This window comes from Vicugna pacos, chromosome 30 (assembly GCF_048564905.1).
Source record: "Vicugna pacos chromosome 30, VicPac4, whole genome shotgun sequence".
Lineage (NCBI taxonomy): Eukaryota > Metazoa > Chordata > Mammalia > Artiodactyla > Camelidae > Vicugna > Vicugna pacos.
The window spans coordinates 8,873,823-8,889,927 of record NC_133016.1 but is presented as its reverse complement, the minus strand read 5'-3'; the positions used below and the strand labels follow the sequence as shown (position 1 = coordinate 8,889,927).

Sequence of the window (16,105 nt, the reverse complement as noted above, 5' to 3'; positions counted from 1 at the left end):
CAATAAGAAAATTTTCCATTGTCTGTTACTTATGGACATGGAAGGGGAGAGGAGACATATGAATGCTATGTTTACTGTGCCCTGGTTGACCTATTATCCAGTTATTTTATAAATGATAAAGCTGAAGTGATTTTTCTATAATCACAAAATTAGATCCATGAGGTACTGGGGACAGCAAAATATGACTTGCAAATATTAGAAAAAATGATAAAAAAAATCCAGTGAGTTGAGTTGGAGTTAGAATCCATGTGTTCTGCTTCCTAAGGCAGCACCTTACTTTCCCCTCACTGCTTCATCTAGTATGTTCAGAGGTGTGTTTTTTATTCATCACCTACGAATGGAAAGCATACTGTTCATAATTCTTTCAATGTCCTGGTGGAAGTAGAGAAGTGAGAGGTGAGACCAACTCCCAGTGGTGGTTTGTCCTTACTCTTTCCACCTCAGAATGAAACGCAGCAGAGGCTGGAGCTCTCTAAGCCAGAAGTGGAACCAGGTACATTAACTCAAGACATGATCTCCAGGCAAACTACCGGAGATACTGGTTTCTACCTTTCTCCACCTCCTCAGTCCTCATGCCATGTTGATGTTGTTGCACAGGCTATGACAAGCTTCAGGCTTCACACGGGAGCGAGAAAGACTGAAAACAAAGCACAGCCCGGGAGGCTTACGTGAGGAAGGGTGATGTTTTTTCTAGTGATGGGAGGTGTGGTAAGCAAACTACCGAAGATGAGCCCCTAAGACTGCCGTTCCCTACTTACTCAACCAGATGCGAATCTAGGCACCCTTTTGAAGGGAACTTGCAGATGGAATTAAGGTTATAGGCTTTGGATGGGCAGGCTCTAAGTAGGTAGATTCATGTGGTCCTGAAAAGGGGAGAAGTGTCCAGCTGAAGGAAGATGAAGAGGCAGGGAGACATGGCAGAAGGGGAGGGAGGAGAGCCTGGAAGTCCTTGATGGAGGGAGACCGTCACAGACCTGTTCTGCAGTGGCCTCCAGAAGCTGAGAAGGACTCCCAGCCAACAGCTAGCAAAGAAACACAGACCTGTCCTGTAAGTGTGAGGAACTGAATTCAGTCAGCAATGTGAATGAGTTTGGAAGTAGATTCTTCTCAGAACCTACCGATAAGAACCCAGCCAGCTGACAGCTCGATTTGGGCTTTGTGAAACCGGGAGTGGAGAAACCAGTTGAGTTAACCTGCACTTCTTACCAATAGAAATGTGAGTCATTCCAGCAAATATGAGTGTCCTTACATCACTAAATTTGTGATAACTGGTCCCAACAGCATCAACGGCTAATGGGGGGGGGGGGACTGAGTAAGTGTTAGGACTCAACATTCCGCACAGCCCTCGCATTTTATTACAGCCTCTCAGGGCTAGGATCCCGTTTTGTTCATCTTTGTATCTCCCATGTCTGGTTCAGCCTTTGGCACCTGAAATTGATATAATATAAGCACTAGGATTGCTTCTTACCATTTATGAACACTGATGTTACTTAATATACATTAAACAATCGAAGTCTCATAGGATCCCCTTTGCCATAGGTATTATCATCATCCTCATTTACACAAGAGGGGGCTGAGGCAAGGTGAGTTATCCAAGCAGGCTACCTGCAGAGCCTACGCTCAAACCACGACGCAGTGTTGCTACTTGCTAAGTGGGTACATGGACACTCCAGAACATCAGAGAATTTTGGCATTTGCCCCTGTTGAAATTTCCCCCACCTGTTTTGCAGTCACTCATTAGTTGCCGCTATGCAATGCCTCCAAGCTGTAGCTCAAGGATCTGCCATCAATGATAAGCAAGCACTGTATGCCATCACTGGAAAGATGTATCTTTGAAACGTTAACTTAGAAGTATTTTAAGTCTCTCCAAAGCGCTCCAATAAAATTCTTTCACCTCGTCCCTACTTTCCCTGTAGTTCTCCCACGTGTTAAATGTTTCAAAAGTTATCAACTGGCATGAGAGGGAGCTGAGGAACCTGTTCTGTTTTCTGGGAGGAGGTGTCTCACCTCCTAGTGTGCAATGACAACAGGGCATATCAACACTGAATGCTGATGCTGCCTGCAGCTGGGTAACACGCTTGAGGTGTATGTTCTTGTCCTGATTTGCTTTTCTTTCTGCCATCAGAGCAACTCCTCTGTCATCCCGGCCTAGGAGGAAGTATTTATAAGGGCAGAATACAAAAGCAAAAACATTTCCTTGGAAGAATTACTGATCTATATTATTCTAAGGCCTTATACAACACCAGGAAGTATTTAAGATAGGGTAAGGAAAAAAGAATTTTGTGAGAAGAACAGATGTAGATGAAAATAACAGAAGGTTAACAGGGTTTTCTCTCTGACTCACCTGGGGAGACATTAGAATTATGGAGAGAAAGGGGTCTCTGGTTCTGAGCAACAGGCTCTGCAAGAAGGTGCTGCACCTGGGGAGGAGGGGCTGTAAGGGTCATTGTGGGATGTGTGCTAGCCAGCCCTCCCATGGATGCGACACTCTAGGTGTGGCACCAGTACAATGCAGGGTTGCCTCACCTGAATGCAGACTCGCAATTCTATGTTTAAATTTCTGAGGAACTGCTATGCTGTGTTCCACAGTGGTTATATGATTTAACATTTGTTTTCTTTTTCAACTTGATGTTTGCTGGGCTATAAATTAAGACTTAAATGGGCTGCCCATTTAAGACCATACCTCTAAGTCTAATTCACAATGAAAAGCAGACAGAAGACACAGTGACATTTGTTGACTACATAAGTAATTAAATTCCACATGTATAAAATTCGATCCGTCCGACAAAACTGGAGGCATCAGACTTCTAGACTTTAAACTATATTACAAAGCTGTAGTAATCAAAACAGTATAGTGCTGCCATAAAAACAGACACATGGACCAGTAGAACAGAACTGAGAGTCAAGAACTAAACCCATGCATATACAGCCAGCTAATGTTTGACAGGGGAGTCAAGAATACTCAGTGAGGAAAGGCAAGTCTCTCCAACAAATTATGCTGGAAAACTGGATATTCACATCTAAAATAATTCAGTTGGACTGCTGTCTTACACCACTCCCCAAAATCAACTCAAAATAGATTTAAAAAAAACCTGAAAGGTAATGCCCGAGACTGTAAAGCTCCTAGAAGACAACATTGGGAGAAGGCTTCTTGGCATTGGTCTTGGGAATAAGTTTTTGACTATGACACAGGAAGCACAAACAACAAAAGCAAAAGTCAACAAGTGAGACTTTATCGAACCAAAAAGTTTTTGCACAACAAAAGAAACCACCAACAAAATGAAAAGGCAACCTCAAAATAGCGGAAAGTATTTGCAAACCATACACCTTATGAGGGGTTAATATCCAAAATGTGTAAGAGACTTTTACAACTCAATACTAAAAAATCAAACAATCTGATTAAAAATTGGCAAAAGATCGGAACGGACGTTTTTCTAAAGAACACATGCAAATGGCCCACAGGTGCATGAAAAGATGCTCAGCATCACCAGCCCTCGGGGAAATGCAAATCAAAACCATGGCAAGCAATCACCGCGCGCCTGTTAGAACAGCTGCCATAAAAGAGACAAGAGACAACTCTCCGAATGCACATCATGGTTTCTCTTAGTTCCCAACATTCCTTTTCCCATTCTGCTCACCTAACGCCTCAGAAATAAACGTAAGCCTTGATTCCTGCGTTTCCTCCACATCCCACACTCAAAACTTCAGCAGATTCTTGTTTTAATAGAAAAATAGAATCCAGAATGTACTCACGTTCCCTGACTTCACTGAAGGTGCTTCCCCCAGCAGGACCCGTCACACTGTGAACCAGGAGGCAGAGGCAAGAAGAAATGAAGGGACTTCTGTACCGACATCCCTATGTTGCTGGAACTTTCATCAGGACCTGGACAATAAACAAAAAGAAATATTAGAGGCCTATCCTAAGGGAGCTCGGTTCCATATTCACTCGCAGACCATAATGGAAGGCAGCGCCTCCCTGCCTGTGTGGCCTCCTTCCGTCCATTTCTTTATCCCATTTTCCCTTGTTTCCTCTCTCCTACTTCCCCGTTTTCTCTACTTACTCTTAATGTACTCTGCCTTTATGTTATCTTTTAGTTTATTACTTGAATTTTTATAAAAGATATTATCTAAATTGCATAAATCTGCCTTTTCCTGAGTTTTGTTCCAATGTTCACAAATCTAAATAACCACATTGTCCTGCGCACGGTCCAAGCAGCTTGTATTTGGTAGCTACACTGCTTCCTTTCTATTTATTTCTTTCAAAAATTATTTTTCCCTAAACTCAGGTGAAATAAATGAAGAAGGCCCCCCTCAGTGAGCAGGAGACTGTCAAATATAAACTCCCTTACTGACATTTTCTTCTCCTTTTATTGGGGTAGGATGTGACACAGGTATGAAAAGTAACCATTGCCTAAGTGAACTAATGAGTGTATTAATATTTATAAGGTGTTCATTAAAGCATTAACTTTAATTTGAATGATAATGCTATGGGCAGACTTGCCACTGTATTCATTTCCATGCTCAGACTCAAATCCTGTAAAAAACATTGCGCAAACCAACCCCGTCTTTAACTGAATATGATGAACAAAGAACTTCGCTAATCACTGCTGGAACATGATCTTGAATTGATTGCACTGTGGGAAGACAGTCTCGCCTTTATACATTATCACTGTTTGTTTAATACCTATGGCTTTAGAAAAGAGAGAGAGACAAAAATTAGAGAAATATACACTGTACCTTCACCATGGCACACTTGTTGGAAATCTTCATCCCAGAAAATGTTTCAAATAATGAAGAAAAGTGAGTCTTTGGTGATATAGGGCAGTTCATTTTAGAAATACATGACAGAAGGGTTGAAATAACTTGAAATGTTATTTAATTATTGGTTCATTGAAATTATGTATTACAATAATAGCTGTTGCATGTAGCATCGTTATTTTAAATTACTGGTGGTATAAACACATTTTTATGAGTCCATAAAAAAGTAAATTCCTTGTACCAGGGGTTATTAAAACTAGTACTATGCTGTACTTCTTACATATTTGTGAACTGCATTGGAAAACAATTGCAATTGTGTGTATTTATTCAAAGTAATTTTCTTTACAATTTTTGTGGTATTTGGCCATAAACTCTTTTCTTGGTCAGTTATTTTGATAAGAGTGCTGTGCATCTGAGACCCAAGCATATAGCCTTTTGTACATATTATGCATCATTAAAATCAAGATGATGATTTCTAACTTGTTTATAGTTGTGAAAATTAAATGCTTACAAATATATAAAGTGTCTTAATAGGGCTTGGAACCTAGAGGTTGCAAACAAATATTGCCCACCGTCCCCACCATTGCCATCATCTTCAGTATGATTACTCTTAGCAGCATTATATTCTATATTAATATTTGTTTATTTCATACTTCTACTTAAATTTTTCTGTTTTAGACTGCAATTGCAATTTACTCAAAGCTACTTTAAGGCAGAGGTCATCTATTTTGCATTTTCACCTGGAACCTAAGACTGTGCTGAGCGCACTGAAAGTGTTCAACTTAATTCGGTTCATCAGACATTCATAAAATGTTAGATTTGCCCCTCGTGTGTTTAAAAGCAGGCCTAAGCTGCATTTGGCAGCCCCAGGCTACACAATAGCCTCTCTTCTGTTTTGTCAATGTGATCACTGATCAAAAGTGGGCAGAAGCATGGATAAAGCCAATTCTGTCCTTTTGAATATCTCTGATTCTCCTTCCAACTTAACCTTTTGCTCTTTTTTGACTGTCTCAGAGCCCAGTGCTATGTTTCAGACCCTTGCTTTCTCTGATTCTCTTCCTAGGCTTCAATAAAGTTCTGGAAATGTGCTGATATGCAGACTTTCTAAATTAAATTGAGCTTCACTGTAACTCAGCCATTGTAATAACAAAATGGTAGAAAGAGTTTCTCTTCCATCCCCCTTTCCCTTCAAGGTCTAGGAAAGCACAATGTATAAGAGAGGAATTCAGATAGATATCCACAAGCATTTTCATTTAGTCAGTGTGAATGTTGAATAGTGGGGGTGTTGCAGTAATGATAATATTGTCTATTAATTACTGATCATTTGCCAGGCATTTTGAGTATATTATGCATATTATCTACTTCATCACATAACAACTTGTAAGATGGATGTTCAGAGAGGTTGAATCACTTGCCCAAAGTCATATGACTAATTAAGAGGCAGAGTTGGGATTTACAGCACAAGTTACTGTAATTTCAGAGTTTATTTTCTTTCTACTCTGCTGTGTTACATATCGATTTTGGGTTGTTATCTGTTTTAATTCTTTTATACCTTTATATGTCTCTAACTTTATAATTTTAATTGCACTTCCAATCACAAACTTGATGGCTGGTATTAACATCATTTTTTTTTTAAATTAAGACTTTAGTTTTTTCAGAACAGTTTAAGGTTCACAGAAAAATTGAGGGAAAGTACAGAGAACTTTCCAAATACTCCCTTGTTCCACACATATAACCTTCTCCATTACCAGAGATGTGTATCTGTTACAATTGATGGATAGACTTTGACACATCAGAATCAACCAGAGTCCACAGTTTATACTAATTTTGTTTCATTTTGAAATTTGGAAGAATCAATGTGGCCTTCTTCCCCTTCATTTTTCTATTCTATCTTCATTTTTCTCTATTTTCTTTTTTCTTTTCTGTCTTCATTTTTTCTATCTATCCATCATCATCTATCTCCCTACCTGCTATTGTCATCTATCTATAATTTTCTTTATGTTGTCTTATGAAAATGAACACACCTTTTCATTTCTAAAGCTACCCTTTAGTTTTGACTTTTGTCTATATATGGCCATACCAGCTTTTGGACTTTGTCCTCCATAAACAGAAGGCAGTCTAGTTTCCTCCTCTGTATGAATGAATGGCACATCTGACTCTCCCACCCTGCGTAAGAGGATGTGAATGACACCGCTCCAGTGCTGTCCTTGACTCTAACCTTCGTTTGATTGTTCTTTTAACAAGTGTGTCTGAAGATTCTCAGTCCACGACTTATGCTCCATACTTCATTTCAGACTTTCTACCAGGCCCCTCCAACCACATGTCTCAAATTCAACTTATGCTCTTCAATTTATGCTAATTCCCCCATGTCCCAAATCAGGTAATGTCATTCTTCCCAGTAACTTTTGAGTCATCTTGCCCTTCCTTTGTTAGATGCATTAATTCAGCTTGTATCAAACCCAAATAATTTTGCTTTTAAAATGTCTCTATCTCTTCCTCTTAATTTCTATAATTATTTACCTAACTCAGGATTTTATCTTAACTTGGAAAAATCCTTTAAATGACCTTCATACTGAGCTCTCTGCCCTCTTCTTCACATTTCACAGATAGGATCTATTCATTCTGCTGCTAACATCTAGCTCCAGTTTCTTGTTCCTGTTTCATCTATTGACCATTTCTTGATTTCCCTCTACCTTACTCTTTCTACACTAAACTTTATAATTTGCTCGGAAAATATCTTAGGTTCATGTATTCCTTTTTCCATTGTGATGTTCATCTTTTTTCTACAGTGGTTGAAACTGTCAGTCATTCTTCAACATTTATGTCAAGTAATGAATGCCTCAGTAAATTATTTCCTCATCTGCCAAGTAGAATTCATGTTCTACTTGTTCAAATTCTATACTCCTCTCCACCATGATTCTGCAGCAATTTGCACATAGACTCTAATACTATAGCAACATTTTGCTACCATTTTATTTGCAAACGTATATTATAAGCTCTATAAAGTCTAAAATTAATCATAGTCTACTTATTTTCTTTCCCAAGAACATAAACACAAGTTAAAGTACATCCTTGATACTCAATAATTGCTGGCAACTTATCTAAAAGGCCTGATCCTGGGAATCAATCACCTCATAGATAACTTTTTTACTATAAGAATTTTTTATAGTGATATTTGCTCACTGCCTTCCCTCACTCACTTTCTACTCTGATGCACACACAGGAGAAATCACAGGCTTTAAGTGCATTTAAATGCTACCGGTATAATTTACAGCCAGTGATGTTGGGCCTAATTATTTAGCTATTTTTGCCTGATGATTTCTTCATTCGAAAGCTGGACATTTCATTGTTCTGAGGATTAAATGTGATGACATATGAGAGCTGTTTTACAGGACCTAAAACATATGCCATACTTTGTAATCATAACTTTCCTTCTTCTTTGCCTCTCCTTACTCGTCCAGAATTCAGTTCCCTATCATTATTATACATTGAGGCTTCCCTAACATTCTCCCAGTCAGAAATTCTGATTTTCTGTCTTGATTTTCCAATATTCTATATATGATCATTTAAAAATTTGATTCTGGTCTTTTGGAAGGCATATTCCATGAATTACTCGTACATTTTCAAAGCACTCTGACTAGCGCTCTATATGTGCCAGTAATCAGTCACATTTTCGTGACTGATCAGCATTATTGGAGGATGACATCATGTGCCGGCCCTTCTGGGGACAGTGGAAGCGACTATAGTGCATGAGGCCTGAGTCTCCACTTCCCCTAAAATTCCTACACTAAACCCTAATGCCGAAAATTTATGCTCCTGGCTTAGCCAGTTTAGAGAAACAAAGAGGAAGCAGTAGACTGAAGAAAACTGCATTTAAAAAAAAATTGTATCCCATTAACAGCATGTATTCAACATTTATTCTTAAAAAATGTATTGAAAACAGATTAATTTTACTCTAATTATTTTTAATAAGATCGATTTCATTTTGAAACATCTATATCAATCCTGAATAGTAATATTTACATACTATATATGTATAATAACATACTCAGTAGTAATAGTGTAAACAATTCCTGTTTATCTACTTACTCTTATGAAAGAAATAAACTTTCACGTTATTAGCGGAACACATTCTGGGGATCTAATGCATAGCACAGTGACTGTAGTTAACAACACTGTATTGTATCCTTGAAAGTTGCTAAGAGAGTAGATCTTAAATGTTCTCAATGAAACACCATCAACAACAGCATGGTACCTATGTGAGGTGATGGAGGTGTTAACTGACCTTACTGTGGTAATCATTTTGCAATATATACGTATATCAATTCATCACATTGTACACTTTAAACGTAAAGAATGTTATACATCAATTGTATTTCAGTAAAGCTGGAAAAAACGAAAAAAAACACACATGTAAGAAATAAAAAGAAATTTAAATCTAAGACAAGTGTCAGAGGAGGCTGTCTTAAAAATGCCGTAATGCGTAAGTTTGAAGAAAAGTCAAAGTAGTGGATTAGAATATACTGGACAGTTATGCTTTCTGACTTAACCAGAAGATAAATTCTGAAGTATGACCTTTCATGACCACGATGGCTGCAGTTCATGAAGAGTTCACCAGGTATTTTAACTCACCTCCACATTGAATCCTACTGTAAAGACCGTAAGTCAGATGCTGTCATCATACTCTCTACATAGACCAGGCATCGGCAGCCTAAATAATCTGCCCAAAGTCACAGAGCCAGCAAGTGGCGATGCAGTTCCTTGAACTCAGGTTGACCTCAAAGGACAGGCTCACAGCAGCTCTGTGCTCTTCTTACTCTGACTTAAATCTGAGCTGACCTGAGAGTGCTCAGTAGCCTTCTGACCTTCCTGTGTATAACTCACCTACCACAGTTTTAGAGAATAAAAGGCAATTTAAAACCAAAGACTAGATTGCCGTACGTGCCGGATTTGTAAACTTGCTCCTTTATCAAAGTGAAGCCAATGAGGGTTTCAAAGATACTTGAAACAATGCTGGAGATGACGGTTAGACTCATAGTTTACTCCACCATCTAATTTAGAATGCAGCAGAAATGTCACCCCTGACGGTTGAGGCTGAAAAGGCCATAGATGTCATAGAGCCCAGCCCCCTAATTTTATAGACGAGAAAATTGAGGCCCACGGAGGTTAAGTGACTTGCCTAAATGACTTGCAATGAACAATAGCAAGAAAAATTACTATTGCAAATACGTAGTATTTCAGGTTTATTATGGGTTTTCGTGGGTTTGCTTGGGAATATAACCATTGTTTATATCATTGTTTTTGCAGGCAAGTAAGTGGTAAGAAGTTCAAAAAAAAAAAAAAACCATACGACCTTACTCACTAAGATGTAATATAAGAACTAAGTAGCTGAGGCAGGATTAGAAAGGTAGGTAGAAAAGAATCGGGGAGATTGAGGAATGTGAGAGAGAAGGGAAATATATGATTACAACTGCCAGATACAAGTGCCATAGCTAGTGCTAAACCCATAGTTTTTTTTAATAACTGAATAAGTATGTTTTTACTTAAATGGCCTGAACTTGACACAGCTCTTGGGAGAACAATACATCATTGCAAAAAAAAAAATATATATATATATATATGGCATGGTGTTCCTGTGAACATTCTAGACTTTTTGCAGCAACAGAAACTGTAAGCCCAAACTAATATTTTAACTCATTTCAAAATCTGATTTGTAGTGCTTACCGTATACAAGGTGCTCATGCATCTGGCTGTATATTGTATCATATACTCTATTTTGAGTCTTCACATTTTCTTCATACATTGCCCTACTAATTTGAAACATCATAAAAAATTTCATACACAACTTCCCTTGAACAAGTTTATTTTTAGCTAAGGAACAAGGAAATTAATTATTTGGGTACTTGCTGCTCTTAGCACTTAAAGCATTAACGGGAGGAAGGCAAGAACCACAGGAGAACAAAACCACCGGAGCACACCCAGGAGTGTACGTTGATGTGGTGAGTCTTCATAATCCAGGAAGAGGATGGGAATGGCCCAAGGAGCCTGCCTGCACCTTGACCTCCTCTCCTACAAAGTCACAGGCAGGAAAGGCTCTGCTACTGCCTTTGCAGGATTGGTAATGACTCCTTCGTCCACCTTCCCTGCTGCAGGTAACGGCTCACCTATGCAATTACCTTCTTTTGTCTTCTCAGAGTTCAAGATAAATTATTTCAACCTCTTTGCAGGGGGCATTTGAAACCAAAGTTATTTTTAGGGAGAAATACCTTTTTTTCATGTAAGATGCAGAAGCTGTTGCTCCTCAGGCAGCTGAAGGAAAATGAAAGTCATTTCAAGTCCTTTTAAAAGGTAGATCCTGATGTTTAGCTTGAGATCAAAGGGAAACTCAGGAAAGGAGGGGAAGCAGAGAATAGACCAGAATACACAGCACTAGACCCTTTGAAGGCACTGCCATTACATTTATGATCTTTGAACTCAGCAACTTATTATATGAGGATGAGCTGAAACCCTTGCAATGGAAGCTAATAAGCCGATAGCTTGAGCAGTGAGTGCTAACTTTAGAAACAAGAAAGAAGGCTACATTCTTGAACATGATTAATGCAGACAGACTTCTGCTTCTACCTGTAAACACATCGAAAGAGATGAAAGCTCTTTCTGGTATTTTTGCAGTCAAAATCACGGCTTTTGGGGGAACATCGTGCAATTCTTCCAGCCCTCATAGAGCCTTTTTGGCACAGCATTCTGCTAAACACTCACCTCTGGACTCCAGCTACCTGGATTTGACTTCCAGTATCTCTACTTATTAGCTGTGAAAGCTTGAGCAACTTGTTTAACTTAAAATTTACTCGTGGATACAAAAGGAAGGTTAATAGGATTAGGGCTGATTTTGAAAGGTTGCTCCGAGGATTAAATGAGATAAGTGTCTGCCATATCATAAGTTCTCGATAGATATTAGGTATTATTCACCACATTCTGCGGCAAGATGATTTTCCTGTTGAATGACTTCATTTTTCAACAGTGTCATAGACAAAGTTGCCCTTGTTTCATTACCCAAACATATTCAGCTGAATGTACAGTTTAAACTATAATTTTGCACAAAATTACTTACAAGGGTGGTGTACACCCAACAGACATGCTGGTAACTAAGTCTTGACACACCACGGACGGCCCTTGTGCCGAGAGGAAACTGATTCTTCCTCTCTCTGCTTCCTCTAACTCTTTAAGAGGTAAGACAAAAGACCAGAGGGGTTTTGGCATAAAGGCAGGTTACCTGGGGCTTGTCCTCATTCCCCATCAGTCAGTGAGACCGCTGTAAGGTTTCTCAGTACCAGGTATTGATCTCAATTACATCCCGATTGTCTCCTAAATTTATCCTACCTGAAGTGATGGAGACTGTAAATCCATCACATTTTGTTGCCCCGACTACAGGGACATCCACAAGATACAATTTCAAAGCAATAGGCACAATGTGAGGTATTTCATAGCGCAGTTTTATTCCACAGGGAAAGGAACGACTGTGAGAACAAGCACCTACTGCATTCCTTCCTGTCTCTACGTCACCTTTGCCACGGTTGATACATATTTATCAGCTGCTAATGTGTTAAAATGTATGTTTTTTCCTCCTTTATTTTCTCTTTAAGTGGTTCTGCCAACACGATAAGACACTGATGAGATTCTTAAACATGGTGGTGAGTATTTACAGAAAAAGGAAGGATTCGGGACTGTAATTAACCATGTATTAAGAGGCAACAATGATAGTTTCATCGTGTTTTTATGTATTTTAACAAATTTTGATTGAAACCTGTGGTAATGGTATGATTTATCCAATTTGTTTGCCATCTGTTAAACATGTATGCTAGGACTTTGATTTGGATGCAAAGTTAAGCTTGATATGTCATTATAGTAACAGTGCTTTTAAAGGTCTCAAAATTCAAATAATATTGCCTGCAAAATAATCTTCTTAGATATGATATGATACATTTTGATCCATGCCCTTTAAGTTTTATTCTAGATTAATGTTTTTATGTACCATGTTAAAGTTATTTGTTTTCAAGTGAGCCTTAATTTGACTAAAATTTCTTTTATTCATTTAGAGTCTCTAATCTTTAGCTTACATTTGACTTTTGGTTATGTTCATAAGTCCATTAAATGTCTGGGGATGAAGATTTTTCTACCACTGCAGGTATACAAAATAATGTGCTACAGAGCCTGAAAGCAATTCTGAGAGAGACAGGCCATTAATTTTTTGGTCAACGGTGACACTACTGAAATAACAGATTATCTTCTGAAGGTGACTACTGTGTCAAAGGGGTCAAAAGTCACTTCAGCACATACGTTTCAGAAGAGTTGTTAAAAATATCAGTGTCAGAGCACCTAGACCTCTCAAGCACCCTTTAAAACATAATAATCTGTTTCTAAAATGGGACAGACCTCTGAGTTCTAACAAAAAGTAAAATTATGATTGTTCAGGCACTAAACTGCTAGTGAAAATGGTACTCTCATTAACAGTCCAAGACGTAAAAAAAAAATTTTGAGTGTTTCAGTGCTAAACAGACAAAATGTTTGCTGAGTGCCAAAATATCAAGAACTCTATATTAGGTACTATTTCTGGGAAGGAAAGACAATAATTCTTTGGGGAGAGCAACTTTGATTTTCCAAACTTACTTCCTTCTCCCCTAAACTCAAATTACTCCTTGTATGAACTTCTGTTTTGCCACTTATCTCAAAGTATTTAAATTCTGCGTATAAGTTTCTGCCTCTCCCACTAGACCCTGGGCTCTGTTAGAACAGGGATCCTATCCCATTCATTGTGGTGTCTGCAGGATCTTATGCAATGCTCACCCATAGTGTAACCTTCCGAAGTACTCGATAAATGAGTGAATGAATGATTCACTGAAAGCAAGATATTTGAGCCAATATAGTTTTTACCTTCAAAGAGAGGAATGTAATAAAAATAGATCCCAGATGGAATATGGAAAACAGAATTCTAGCATTTTCTTTGTCATGAATCTATACGTCACTAAGTTTTTTGAAATTGAAAGATCCACACCTGTGATAAAAAGTGATCTATCTTTGAGATGAAGCACTCACTGTAAAGCTCACAGGAACTCCGCAAGGGAAAATACTGTATATAAAAACTCTGGGGACTTCTGGTCTCAGTTTTGACATGTAGAAATCTTGGAAGTCACCACTTCTATCCTTAAAACAAGTAAAAGCTAAATAAAGTGAAAAATCAATGGCTCTTCTTACTCTTTCAGAGAACTAAGATAACTAAGGTTATAGCATAAGACGCCACCTCAAAATCCGGGGTGACGGGTGAAGGCAAAAAGTCAAAGCCAAAATCTGCTAGGGGCTGAGTGTCCACTAGTTTGAGGTGAAAAACCTCAGAGGAGGGGACTGGAGGCTTGGGGAGCCCGAACAGTTTCATGGGCTTTGCCTCCAGGAGTTCCACCAGGTTCTAACCCCAGAGATCCCAGTTGTCACCTCATGGACCTCATGGGAGGAGTGGGAGAGAAACCACTGTAAAGTACACCCCAAATCTTCCACAACAAAGACTTGCTTTCTGGGGGAAAAGACTTAACCAGGGCATTACCCCAGCTGGGGAAGGGCACGCCCCCTACTTTGGACACTTCTGCTTTCCTGCCTAAGACAGAAAGAGTGCCTCCACTAGAGAAATGCTTGTGGAAGTCACAAGTTTGAGACAAAGGGCCCTTGAAAACTGAAATGTAATCACTAGATTATAGATAACTTGCCTTCTCTCACACGTTACTGCCAAACAAACAGGGCTCAACAGTAAGTATGCATTAGAGCAAGACACAGACTCTAAGGAGGAGCACACAGAGAAACCCAACGTTGAGAGGAGACAAGGGAAATTACATTACAGGAGTTGGGAACTTCCGACACGCACAGCTCCGGCAAACAGTAAACACAATCCAGTTCCCAGCCAGACTGACACTGAGCCTCACACTGCAGGTCTATTCACCTCACCGCGTACTACTCAACACAAAATAATTAGCTTTCAATAAAAAAACCACAAAGAATGTCAAAAGGCAAAAATATACTCTGAAGAGACAAAAGAAATGTGTAACATAAGCAGAGGAAGTGAAGCTCTAAGAATCAAAAGTAAACGCTAGAAATAAAACATACTGCAATAAAAATGAATAAAGCCTCCAATGGGTGCATCAGTAGGCTCAATATGGCCAAGGGAAGAAAAAAAACAGTGAGCTTAAAAATATGTAAATAGAAATGTCTCACTTGAAATACATGGGCAGTGGCAGGGAGAAATCAAAATAAAACTATTTAAAAACTACAGAGCTATTTCAAAAGGCGTAACTGTGGTTAACTGAAATATCAGAGGGAGAAGAAAAATGGAAAGGTGAAGAAAAAATTATTTGAAGTAGTAATAGCTGAGATTATTGCAAAATTAATGACAGAGACCAAAACAAGAGATCCAGGAAGCTCAGAGAACACGCAGAAGATTAATACCAGAAACTACACCTACGCATCTCACGTTCAAACTACAGAAAACAAAAAACAAAATGTTGAAAGAAGCCAGAGTGGAGTAGGGGGTGGAAAAACTTACTTTAGAGAAAGAAGTAAGTATAAGAATTACAGAGGTCTTTCATCAGAAACTGTGCAAGCAAAAAAAGAACAAAAACAAAAACAAAACTATGGAGTGAAATATTTAAAGAGTTGAAACAGCAACAATAACAAAACCCCACTAACCTAAAGTTATTTATACAGTGAGATTATCTGTCAAAAGAGAGCTAAAAACTTCTCAGAAAAAGAAAATCTGAGGGAGTTCATCACCAGACCTGCCCTGAAAGACACTTTAAAATACATTTTTCCGGGAGAAGAAAATGATATAGGCATGAACTCAGATTTTATAAAAGAAAGTGTTGAAAAGGGATAAATGATAGCATAAATAAAAATAAAACTGTTTTGTTTTTCATTCTTCATCGAGGTAAAGAATAACTATTTAAAGTAATAATAGTAACAATATATTGGGTGATGAAAACATGGATAAGTGAATAACAGCAATGTCATAAGGAGTCGGAAGGAAAAATCAGGAATGTCCAGCTACAGGGCACCTGTACTTCCCTAGAAGCGGTACAGTGTTATCTTAAAGTAGAGTTATATTAGTTAAAAATGTGTATTGGAAACTCTGAAGTGACAACTAAAAACATTTCTTAGAAGTATAACGTACAGCATGGGAATGGAGTTAATAATAATGTCATATCTACGAATGGTGACAGACGGTCACTAGGCTTATTGTGGTGATCATTTTGTAACGTATAGAAATATCAAATCACTATGTTGTGCACCAGAAACTAACGTGGTGCTTTAC

The 16,105-nt window shown here is 38.5% G+C and overlaps 1 long non-coding RNA gene across 2 annotated transcripts in view; it reads right to left on the bottom strand.

Annotated features, from left to right (window-relative positions):
- The window catches only part of LOC140690527 (uncharacterized), an 88,127-nt gene that overhangs the window by 23,351 nt on the left and 48,671 nt on the right, over positions 1 to 16,105 (bottom strand). Inside the window, exons 2-3 of one of the 2 annotated variants that reach the window (XR_012065836.1) lie at positions 3,754 to 3,883; positions 550 to 637 (exon numbers count right to left, since the gene is read on the bottom strand). This is a non-coding gene — a long non-coding RNA (uncharacterized lncRNA). The remainder of the gene's footprint in view (positions 1 to 549; positions 638 to 3,753; positions 3,884 to 16,105) is intronic. The other variant, XR_012065837.1, reaches the window with a different exon arrangement.